Below are 12,882 nucleotides of genomic sequence, written 5' to 3'. Positions count from 1 at the left end.
GAACGACTGGCAAAAAAAAGGCAGGAGTTCCTCCTCCCACAGGCTCTTTTGGTACCAGGCCCAATCCTGCTTGGTTACCCCCGTTGGAAGAAGCAGGGAACCATTAGGCTTCTGGCTCCCTACCCCAGGGTTCCCTAAAAACCCCAACATCAGCAGATAGGCCTAGGACAATTCCAGGTGCACTCACTGACCCAGAGCCCTTGTCCTGAAAATGGAACATCTCCAGCTTTTCCTACTGAGGCCTGAAACTCCTTTAAGCAATTGATGATAAAAGACACATTCCAGTTAAAGATAGAAGCCAGAAGATTGGCTAGGTAGCACTTTGTGTAAATAAGTTGGTTACCTTATCCTTTCATAGAGCCAAAGACTACATGGCTGGCGGGGACTGGAGGCTTCCTCCTTCAAGAGAGGAAGGAGGGTTTGGAAAGTGGAGAGTCTGTGACAGAAGAAGGACCTGGGAGGCACAGCTTTGGGGAGTTGCTGTGTTCACCTTCAGTGGACCCAAGGCAGAAGAAGCTGTGCCCTGGGGCATCCCGGCCCAAGGAAGGCAGTGCTGGGTCACATGATCCCTTAAAAACAATCACATAAGTTAACCTATTTATTACAGGCCAGTAATGTTTGAAATGGAGCCTCTACTAGTCTTCCAATTCCTTCAGTCTTCTGATAGCTGACTTTACTTTGGGGTTATAAGTCCAGGCACCACTGCTACCATTTTCATGCTGGAGCCACAGTGCCACATCACCCCTTCATTTTGGTTTTGCCACAGAAGGAGCAAAATGTTACTTGCAGGCTGATTCCAATTTTCTTCATTTTCCTGAGAAAGGCACCATATTGGGTCCCATATTTACTGATGACTCCTACCTTCTTGGTGCATTTAGCCATGTCTCTGCCAGCCACCTGATATGGTTTGGCTGTGTCCCCACCCAAATCTCATCTTGAATTGTAACTCCCACAATTCCCACATGTTGTGGGAGGAACCCAGTGGGAGGTGATTGAATTATGCGGGCAGGCCTTTACTGTGCTGTTGTTGCAATAGTGAATGAGTCTCATGAGATCTGATGGTTTTGAAAACAGGCGTTTCTCCACACAAGCTCTCTTTGCCTGCTGCCATCCATGTAAGATGTTACTTGCTCCTTCTTGCCTTCTGCCATGATTGTGAGGCTTCCCCAGCCATGTAGAACTGTGAGTCTGATTAAACCTCTTCTTTTGTAAATTGCCCGGTCTCGGGTATGTCTTTATCAGTAACATGAAGACAGATTAATACACCACCTCCGAGCCCAGCAAGGAAGCCACTTCCTTTATTTTAATGTCCACTAATTACTGTATAAATGAACCTCATCACCAGAAGATTTGTTAATTGAGGTAAAATTTGCTGTTTTTCTGCATCAACTAATGGGCAAAATAACAAGTGAGCCTCATAATGATGGATCAAATTCACACATAACAATATTAACCTTAAATGTAAACGGGCTAAATGCCCCAGTTAAAAGGCTGGCAAATTGGATAAAGAGTCAAGACCCATCGGTGTGCTGTATTCAAGAGACCCATCTCATGTGCAAAGACACACATAGGCTCAAAATAAAGGGATGGAGGAATATTTACCAAGGAAATGGAAAGCAAAAAAAAAAAGCAGGAGTTGCAATCCTACTCTCTGATAAAACAGACTTTAAACCAACAAAGATCAAAAGAGACAAAGAAGGCTATTACATAATGGTAAAGGGATCAATGCAACAAGAAGAGCTAACTATCCTAAATATATATGCACCCAATACAGGAGCACCCAGATTCATAAAGCAAGTCCTTAGAGACTTACAAAGAGACTTAGACTCCCACACAATAATAGTGGGAGACTTTAACACCCCACTGTCAATATTAGACAGATCAACGAGATAGAAAATTAACAAGGATATCCAGGACTTGAACTCAGCTCTGCACCAAGCAGACCTAATAGACATCTACAGAACTCCTCACCCCAAATCAACACAATATACATTCTTCTTAGCACCTCATCACAATTGTTCTAAAACTGACCACATAATTGGAAGTAAAACACTCCTCAGCAAATGCAAAAGAATGGAAGTCATAACAAACAGTCTCTCAGACTACAGTGCAATCAAATTAGAACTCAGGATTAAGAAACTCACTCAGAACTGCACAACTACATGGAAACTGAACAATCTGCTCCTGAATGACTACTGGGTACATAACGAAATGAAGGCAGAAATAAAGATGTTCTTTGAAACCAATGAGAACAAAGACACAACGTACCAGAATCTCTGGGACACATTTAAAGCAGTGTGTAGAGGGAAATTTATAGCACTAAATGCCCACAAGAGAAAGCAGGAAAGATCTAAAATCGACACCCTAACATCACAATTAAAAGCACTAGACAAGCAAGAGCAAACAAATTCAAAAGCTAGCAGAAGGCAAGAAATAACTAAGATCAGAGCAGAAGTGAAAGAGATAGAGACATGAAAAACCCTTCAAAAAAATCAATGAATCCAGAAGCTGGTTTGTTGAAAAGATCAACAAAATAGATAGACCACTAGCCAGACTAATAAAGAATAAAAGAGAGAAGAATCAAATAGATGCAATGAAAAATGATAAAGGGAATATCACCACTGATCCCACAGAAATAAAACTACCATAAGAGAAAACTATAAACACCCCTATGCAAATAAACTAGAAAATCTAGAAGAAATGGATAAATTCCTGGACACATACACCCTCCCAAGACTAAACCAGGAAGAAGTTGAATCCCTGAATAGACCAATGACAAGTTCTGAAATTGAGGCAGTAATTAATAGCCTACCAACAACAACAACAACAAAAGCCCAGGACCAGATAGATTCACAGCCAAATTCTACAGAGGTACAAAAAGGAGCTGGTACCACTCCTTCTGAAACTACTCCAAACAACAGAAAAAGAGGGAATCCTCCCTAACTCATTTTATGAGGCCAGCATCATCCTGATGCCAAAACCTGGCAGAGACACAACAAAAAAAGAAAATTTCAGGCCAATATCCCTGATGAACATTGATGGGAAAATCCTCAATAAAATACTGTCAAACCTAATCCAGCAGCACATCAAAAAGCTTATCCACCATGATCAAGTCAGCTTCATCCCTGGGATGCAAGGCTGGTTCAACATACACAAATTAATAAATGTAATCCATCACATAAACAGAACCAATGACAAAAAACACATGATTATCTTAATAGATGCAGAAAAGGCCTGTGACAAAATTCAACAGTGCTTCATGCTAAAAACTCACCATAAACTAGGTATTGATGGAACGTATCTCAAAATAATAAGAGCTATTTATGACAAATCTATAGCCAATATCATACTGAATGGGCAAAAATTGGAAGCATTCCCTTTGAAAACCAGCACAAGATAAGGATGCCCTCTCTCACCACTCCTATTCAACATAGTGTTGGAAGTTCTGGCCAGGGCAATCAGGCAAGAGAAAGAAATAAAGGGTATTCAGTTAGGAAAAGAAGAAGTCAAATTGTCCCTGTTTGCAGATGAAAAGATTGTATATTTAGAAAACCCCATCGTCTCAGCCCAAAATCTCCTTAAGCTGATGAAAAACTTCAGCAAAGTCTCAGGATACAAAATCGGTGCACAAGAATCACAAGCATTTCTATGCACCAATATTAGACAGAGAGCCAAATCATGAGTGAACTCCCATTCACAATTGCTACAAAGAGAATAAAATATCTAGGGATACAACTTACAAGGGATGTGAAGGACCTCTTCAAGGAGAACTACAAACCACTGCTCAAGGAAATAAGAGAGGACACAAATAAATGGAAAAGGATTCCATGCTCATAGATAGGAAGAATCAATACCATGAAAATGGCCACACTGCCCAAAGTAATTTATAGACTCAATGCTATCCCCATCAAGCTACCACTGACTTTCTTCACAGAATTGGAGAAAACTATTTTAAACTTCATATGGAACCAAAAAGGAGCCCACATAGCGAAGACAATCCTAAGCAAAAAGAACAAAGCTGGAGGCGTCACGCTACCTGACTTCAAACTATACTACAAGCCTGCAGTAAGAAAAACAGCATGGTACTGGTATCAAAACAGATATATAGACCAATGGAACAGAACAGAGACCTCAGAAATAACATCACACGTCTACAACCATCTGATCTTTGACAAACCTGACAAAAACAAGCAATGGGGAAAGGATTCCCTATTTAATAAATGGTGTTGAGCAAACTGGCTAGCCATATGAAGAAAACTGAAACTGGACCCCTTCCTTATATCTTATACAAAAATTAACTTAAGATGGATTAAAGACTTAAATGTAGGACCTAAAACCATAAAAATCATAGAATAAAACCCAGGCAATACCATTCAGGACATAGGCATGGGCAAAGACTTCATGTCTAAAACACGAAAAGCAATGGCAACAGAAGCCAAAATTGACAAATGGGATCTAATTAAACTAAAGAGCTTCTGCACAGCAAAAGAAACTATCATCAGAGTGAACAGGCAACCTACAGAATGGGAGAAAATTTTTGCAATCTATCCATCTGACAAAGGGCTAATATCCAGAATCTACAAATAGCTTAAATAAATTTACAAGAAAAAAAACCCCATCAAAAAGTGAGTGAAGGATATGAACAGACACTTCTCAAAAGAAGACATTTATGCAGCCAACAAACATATGAAAAATAGCTCATCATCACTGGTCATCAAAGAAATGCAAATCAAAACCACAATGAGATAACATCTCACGCCAATTAGAATAGCAATTATTAAAAAGTCAGAAAACAACAGATGCTGGAGAGGATGTGGAGAAATCGGATGCTTTTACACTGTTGGTGGGAGTGTAAATTAGTTCAACCATTGTGGAAGACAGTGTAGTGATTCCTCAATGATCTAGAACTAGAAATACCATTTGACCCAGCAATCCCATTACTGGGTATATACCCAAAGGATTATAAATCATTCTGCTATAAAGACACATGCACACGTATGTTTACTGTGGCACTATTTACAATAGCAAAGACTTGGAACCAACCCAAATGTCCATCAATGATAGACTGGATAAGGAAAATGTGGCACATATACACCATGGAATACTACGCAGCCATGAAAAGGGATAAGTTCATGTTCTTTGCAGGGACATGGAAACCATCATTCTCAGCAAGCTAACACAAGAAAAACCAAACACCACATGTTCTCACTCTTAAGTGGGAGTTGAACAATAAGAACACACGGACACAGGGTGGGGAACATCACATACCAGGGCCTGTCTGGGAATGGGGGGCGAGGGGAGGGATATCATTAGGATAAATACCTAATGTAGGTGACGGGTTGATGGGTGCAACAAGCCACCATGGCACGTGTATACCTATGTAACAAAATTGCATGTTCTGCATGTATACCCCAGAATTTAAAGTATAATACAAAACATTTTAGGTATCATAAAAAAATTTGCTGTTTTTCAAAAGAAACCACCATCAGAGTGAATAGGCAACCTACAGAATGGGAGAAAATTTTTGCAACCTACTCATCTGACAAAGGGCTTATATCCAGAATCTACAATGAACTCAAACAAATTTACAAGAAAAAAACAAACAACCCCATCAAAAAGTGGGCGAAGGATATGAACAGACACTTCTCAAAAGAAGACATTTTATGCAGCCAACAGACACATGAACAAATGCTCATCATCACTGGCCATCAGAGAAATGCAAATCAAAACCACAACGAGATACCATCTCACACCAGTCAGAATGGCGATCATTAAAAAGTCAGGAAACAACAGGTGCTGGAGAGGATGTGGAGAAATAGGAACACTTTTACACTGTTGGCAGGACTGTAAACTAGTTCAACCATTGTGGAAGACAGTGTGGCGATTCCTCAAGGATCTAGAACTAGAAATACCATTTGACCCAGCCATCCCATTACTGGGTATATACCCAAAGGATTATAAATCATACTGCTATAAAGACACATGTACACGTATGTTTATTGTGGCACTATTCACAATAGCAAAGACTTGGAACCAACCCAAATGTCCATCAAGGATAGACTGGATTAAGAAAATGTGGCACATATACACCATGGAATACTATGCAGCCATTAAAAAGGATGAGTTCATGAGGGACATGGATGAAGCTGGAAACCATCATTCTCAGCAAACTATCGCAAGGACAAAAAACCAAACACCGCATGTTCTCACTCATAGGTGGGAATTGAACAATGAGAACATTTGGACACAGGAAGGGGAACATCACACACCAGGGACTGTTGTGGGGTGGGGGGAGGGGGGAGGGATAGTATTAGGAGATATTCCTAATGCTAAATGACGAGTTAATGGGTGCAGCACACCAACATGGTACATGTATACATATGTAACAAACCTGCACGTTGTGCACATGTACCCTAAAACTTAAAGTATAATAAAAAAAAAATTGCTGTTTTTAAAATGACTTATTGAGCTAATCAGAGAGTGGTATTTCAACCATGGAAACATTAATAGACTCAGAAAAAGCAAAACCTTGGCACACCTCAGTGCAGGGAGCTGCATAGGGGCAGGGTCTAGGTCAAGATGAGGATTGCTAGGATGCAATCCCACAGACCCTGCTTTGCTAGCCAGAAATAACATTTTCCTCTATGCACTAGCTTCCCTGCCTCAAAACAGGAGCTACTGCTTTATAGAAAACGTCCCATTGACTCTCGCTGCATTTGTCCCCATGAGGGGCATATTATTCTCTCATTGGGCAGCAGTTAAGGCCCACACTTGAAGCCACAGCATTGGCAAGTCCAAAGCTGGGGTTGAAGGGTGGCCTGGGTGTGGAGCCTGCACTCCTGAGCACAGTGTGCACGGCCTCCAGGGGCTCCCCCGCTCACCCAGGGCCTGGGAGGCAGCCACACAGCCACAGACCTATCCACAGCACGGGCACTCTGCAAGTATTTCCAAAAGTGCCCCTTAGTTCACTGGAGATTAGTCAGGATGAAGAAAGGGGCTTTCTGCCCTGCCTTTCCTCCCATCCAAGGGCAGCTCAGATTAATAAAGGCTGTAAGAAGAAAATCCTCTCTAGCTGGGTGTGGTGGCTCACACCTGTGGTCCCAGTGACTTGGGAGGCTGAGGAAGGAGGATCACTTGAACCTAGGAAGTGGAGGTTGCAGTGAGCTGAGATCGTGCCACTGCACCTCAGCCTGGGCAACAGAGTGAGACCCTGTCTCTAACTTAATTAATTAATTAATTAAAATAAAATAAAAAGAAAATCCTTGACCTGGAGCTTTACTCAGACGCTCTAGCATGATGATTTTCCTTCTTTCTAGAGGTGTGGAAATCACCTCCTAGATCTGGTCTTATTTTTCTTTACAATGTGTTTGAATCGAACGACTGCCTAGAATTGTCAGAACAAAATCTTAAAGCAAGTCATACAGTTTGCCGCTGATCCTAGCGGTCATTTGTAGTCTCTATCTTGGTCCCCTTGCCATTTTCTTGGAGACAGTGCCACTCAAACAGTGGTAGAAAGGCCAACATCAATCATCATGGGCACCTGGGAGTTTGTAACAGATGCGGATCCTCAGGTCTCACCCGAGACTTACTGAATCAGAGACTGAGGGAGTCAGGCCTGGTCGGTTTCAGCAAGCCTTCCAGGTGATTCTGATGCAGCTAGGAGTTGGGAAGCACTGTTTCAGGAGACTATACATGGCAAATTAACTAGTGTTCTACTTAAACCCTCATATTGATAGACTCAGACCCTATGCGAGTTTTGGACTCCTGGATGGATAAATCTAAGTGTCTTGTCAGCTGCTAGACCTGCGCCCTCTCCCCGTCACGCCTCTGCCCTGGAATTTTCCCTTGTCAACACTTTGCTGTCCTATGTTCCTTAGGGCCCCAATTTATGAGACCAATTTATTAAAGTGTTGTCCCTCCATCCCCACCTCAGGTAATATGCTTTTCAATGAGGGAGACATTGATTAAATAAGTACACAAAAATTTAATGCAGAATATTATTTTGAAAATTATTACCAGGCATTACTTTTTGTTTGCTTTTTATGAGCTCATGACCTTCTCCCTGGTCTTACTGGAGCAGAGGATTAAGATTATTTCAGAAATAATGCAAACAGAAAAAAAGTTAATATTCAGCTTCTGGTATCTAAAATAAGATTTGAAGCAAAACAGCAACCTTGAAAGTTGGGCCTTCAATTTAAAAAAAAAAAAGGTTTTCTAAAAAATTAGTTCTTGTGTAACATATTAAGGGCTCTGTGTGGTGAAGTATTCGATCATGGAAATTTTTACAAGATGGAAATTGCATGGCCGAGCACAGAAATTGCATGGCCAAGCACAGTTCAAGACTGTAACCCCAGCACTTTGGGAGGCCAGGGTAGGAGGATCGCTTGAGCTCAGGAGTTTGAGACCAGCCTGGGCAACATAGTGAGACCTTGTCTCTACAAAAATGTTTAAAATCAGCCAGGTGTGGTGGTGCATGCCCATAGTACCAACTATTCAGGAGGCTGAGGTGGGAGGATCACTTGAGCCCGGGAGGTTGAGGCTGCAGTGAGCCATGATCATGCCACTGCACTCCAGCCTGGGCAACAGAGAGAGACCCTATGTCAGAAAAGGAAGGAAGGAAGGCAGGAAGGCAGGAAGACAGGAAGGAAGGGAGGGAAATTGCAGGTAGACAGGAATGGAAATTTTTGTTTTCAGTCCCATCCCTCGGGCCCTAAATAGCGCTGGGCAGTGAAAGGTGCTCTGTCAGTCAGCTCTGGGGCCTGCTCACCACTCTCTGGTCTAGGCCTGAAGGAGGAGACATTTAGATCAGGTTGAAGGAAACATCGAGAGTGGCAGGGCTGTGCCCCGTTTCCCATCTGGGATCTTGGTGGGGACTGCTGTGAAGGTCAAGATAGGCAGCCTTGCATTGCTAGGAGGGCAGAGAGGGGTCTAGTGTGTACTCTTGAACACTTTCTCCCATAAGCCTGGAGATTTGCCAGGGCCCTAATGTGGCTGGGAGCAAAATAACCCTACAGCCCACACTGTGGGTGGCAGCCTGGGCCAGGACCCAGAAGGACAGTGTGACAGGGACTCAGAAATGTCTGTGATGACAGAGTGAAGCAAGGGGAGGCCGTATCCACAGGGAGGGCCAGTGGGCTGAGAAAGACCACAGCAAGAGTTTGCAGACAGCTGAGACTAGTAGCACACCAAACCAGCCCACACACAGCATGGGGGTCACCAAGAGTGTTCTCACACACAGGCCTGCCATGACATCCTGAAAGCCTGCTCATCACACCCCACACAAATACCTTCTAAGAAAGGAGCAGGGGCAGGACAAGAATCTGGAAGACAACAATTCAACCGTGGAAACCAAAGTCACCCTACAGGCACAGTATTTAAATCATGGCATCCAAGTCTGGAACTGCTTGGACTCAGTCTAGTTTATTTCTGTTGCTACCCAGTGGGTGGGGGACTCATGAGAACCCCAGTAGACATTTTCTTCACACACGAGAGCATGGTCAGTCAGAAGTCCCGCTATTCCCCGGGTACCACCTGGGCTAAATGGGGCATCCTCGTCCTGTTTATTTTCAGTAAACTACGTCCCAGCTCTCTCTGACGGAGCCCAGATGATGCCTGTGATGCTGTGTGGGTTGTCAGGCTTTCCACGGTGCCATCTTCAGGCTCAGGGGAGATGCCAGACACTCCCAGCTCCCTCGTGTTCCTCCCTTACCAAGTTATTAACATTATTGTCAACGTGTGGTCTTACCCTGAGGCACCAAGACCACCACTTGGGTTTGGAGAGGGCTACGGGTGGGGTGTAAAGCACCCCCAGGTTGTAGGAGGAGCCTCTAAGAACCAAGGGGCTCCAGGCAGTTGTAGGAGACACAAGAAAATGAAAACTGCAGACCTGGAGGGTTGGGGCTCAGAGCGCATCTAGTCCAACCACCTTACTTGACCAAACCAGGAAACTGAGGCTAACCAAGTCGTAATATCAAGACATGAGCCTGTGTTTGGGGGGTCTCTGTCCTTTGCAGCCCTCCCCTGGAGAAGGGGGTGGTGCATGGGTAAGGGGGGTCCCATGAAGGCTCCATGTGGGAGACCGGTCCTACTTGCCTTTCATTTCCCTGCAAGCCAGCCCTGAGAGTGGGACCCACTTCTAGTTCCAATTTGTTCTATTCTTTTTTAAAAATTGTTTTAAAATAATATTACAATTTTAATTAACCGCTTTCACTGTCTGGCATCATCCTAGTCCTTGTGCTCTCTATACCCCTAACAACAAATCATGCTGCTTGCCTATTGACTGGCTGTAAATCAAACCTTTCACAGCCTATTAAATCACAGCAGATTGACTAGGTGGTTTTTGCAAAGTCAGCCTTTTAGGCCAACATTGTTGTTTCTTCTTGTCTCCCAACTTGGGAGACGGGGCCCAAGTTCTCTGTGTGGGGGTTGTGGGCATTAGGGCTGACCGTGTTTAAGGCTCCAAGCTAAATTTAGTCCTCCCAGCTGGTTGTTATTCCAGCAACTAAGTGTAGGCTTGCCCAGCTGTATTTTAAGCTGAGCCCCAAATTTCCCTCTGTTTGGTTTTGTTGTGTTCTGCAGGATTTTGCTTTAGCTACCAAAAATATACAGGATTTTCTTGTGGATGTTTAAATAAGTAAGTTCAACAGGAGTGGGCAAGAATACACCATCTAACCATGATGTGGGAATTTGTGATTTGAAGGCACCTGTCCGGCAAGTGGAGGACATTTTTTTGACCACCGAGTTCATTGTCTGAGACTAAGGAAAAAAGGAAGGCCTTGATTGCTAATTTGCACATTCAGAAAGCTTACTGTTAAGAAGCATTTGCAAAATTTCTAAAACCCTATGCTAAGGTACAAAACAGTATACATCGTATGCTACCATCTGTGTAGGAAAATAGAGAATACATGTTTGTATATGCAAATGATATTTCTGGAAACATTTGCAAGGAACTGGCAATGCTGGTTGCCCCTGGAGAGAAAAATTGAAAGACTGAAGGCCAGGGAGTCGGGTTAGAATTTTTTTTTTTTTTTTTTACTGTGTGCGTGCATTCCTTATAGCTTTTATACTTTAAAAATGTATAATTCGGATTATGCATCTGTACACTGATATGTAAAATCATGGCTTCATTATTCCACTATTGCCATAGCAGTGTGCAATATAGCACCTACCAGTGCAGAAACCCTGGGGAAGAGCAAGAAAGAGGTCACAGATGTGTGAGCAGAGACGTGTGAGTTCACAGTATACACACATATGCACATGCACAGACACACTCATATTTTTCAGCACATAATTGCACTAGTAAAGGTTTTAAAAATAGAGTACTGACTAAAAAGGTTGGAAGCAAATATTCCAAAATGTTAATAGTACTTAATTCCGCATGGTGGGAATGTGGGTGATTGCTATTTTCTCCTCTAGATATCTGTGCATTGAAAACATTTCGACCCAAAGCTTTCTTTTAAAAATAGTTCTGGACCTTGTGTTTTTAAAAAGTGTATTATGCAGGAAGACTAAAGGAGTCCGCACAGGAGTGAGTCTCCAAGTGTTCATATTCGGTGTCCTATTAGAAGCACCTGAATTTCTTCTAATTTTCACTTCATATCATTCAGGGATGACTCATATTTGCTAATGTCTCACCCTTGGATCCACTCATTTCAGTTCAACAAATGTTTATCCAACAAGTATCATGGACTCACAATGGGCTGGGTCTGAGATGAGTGAGACACGACATAGCTCAGTTCGTGTGGGAAATAATTATCCTTTCTCTAAGAATTTTCTAAAACAAGAAAACATTTGCATTGACTCTAAGCTTTAAACAAAATACTTCTCAGTCATCATAATTCCGTGCAGCTAAGGCCTTATGTCTTCCTTCTGAACTCTTCCCACAGGGATTATTATTTCAGGTACCATCCTTGCTCGAAGGCAGGAGGCTGCACAGGATGACCTTCAAAGGCCATTGGATTCTTGTCATTTGTTGGTCCTGCCCTATTCAACAGCACAATAACAAGACTGAAGTGGTGACATGGTAAAGAAAACAGTTTATCCTGGAAACTGAGAATCAAATTTCTTAACAAACTCATCACAGTGTGTTCTACTTACTTCAGCATTTTAACCTCCTGGACCAGCTGTGAACTCGAGGTCAGTGTATTGACTGCATCAATAACTCACTCGAAGCTCTTTCTGGAAAGGAGCTAAATACCAGGATGAGCTTGACAAACACTGTGTCTGAGGCAGAGGAGGAGGGTAATGGAGGTGCAGATAAGGAAGATCTGGTCCTAGGGAGAGGATTGGTGAGAGCCAGTGGAAATGCCAGGAAGTGCCTGGAGACAGGGAGAGACACTGAGGTCTCCAGCGGGGATCCTCGCTCCACGGAAACAGCTTCTGTTCTGCAAGGTCCCCAGTGGGGTCGTCTGGAATTCCTGCCAGAGCCTGTCTGCATCATGACGGATTGCTACCTTCACAGAGCCAGGCCAGCCTGGGGCTCACACTTAGTTTAGAATCACTGGTGAAGTAGAAATGAGGAAGTGGGAAGTAGAAAAATGACTCTGAGTCACTTGTTTTTTGTTGTTTTTTTTTTTTAAACCAGCACCGTAGAGTCTCTTGACCTTGACCTTCTGTTTAATCTTCTTTTTTTTTCATTGTTTCACAGAGAGGGTTTCCCTCTGTGGTCCAGTGCTGTGCAGTGGTGTGATCCTAGCTCACTACAGCTTTGAACTCCTGGCCTTCAGCAATCTTCTTGCCTCAGCCTCCCAAAGTGCTGGGATGACAGGCGTGAGCCACCACACCTGACCTGACCCTGACCTTTTAACACACCCAGCCTTGGGCCAATCCCTCCATCCATTTGTTCTCTGGCTGAAAACAGAGTGCCATCTATTGTTGGAGCAA

General features: G+C 43.1%; 1 pseudogene; it reads right to left on the bottom strand.

Moving 5' to 3' along the window:
- Positions 1-340: 340 nt before the first annotated feature.
- LOC107975237 (large ribosomal subunit protein eL43-like) lies at positions 341-1,085 on the bottom strand (annotated as a pseudogene).
- Between the last annotated feature and the right edge of the window lie 11,797 nt (positions 1,086-12,882).

This window comes from Pan troglodytes, chromosome 5 (assembly GCF_028858775.2).
Source record: "Pan troglodytes isolate AG18354 chromosome 5, NHGRI_mPanTro3-v2.0_pri, whole genome shotgun sequence".
NCBI lineage: Eukaryota > Metazoa > Chordata > Mammalia > Primates > Hominidae > Pan > Pan troglodytes.
This window is presented reverse-complemented; position numbering and strand designations above follow the sequence as displayed.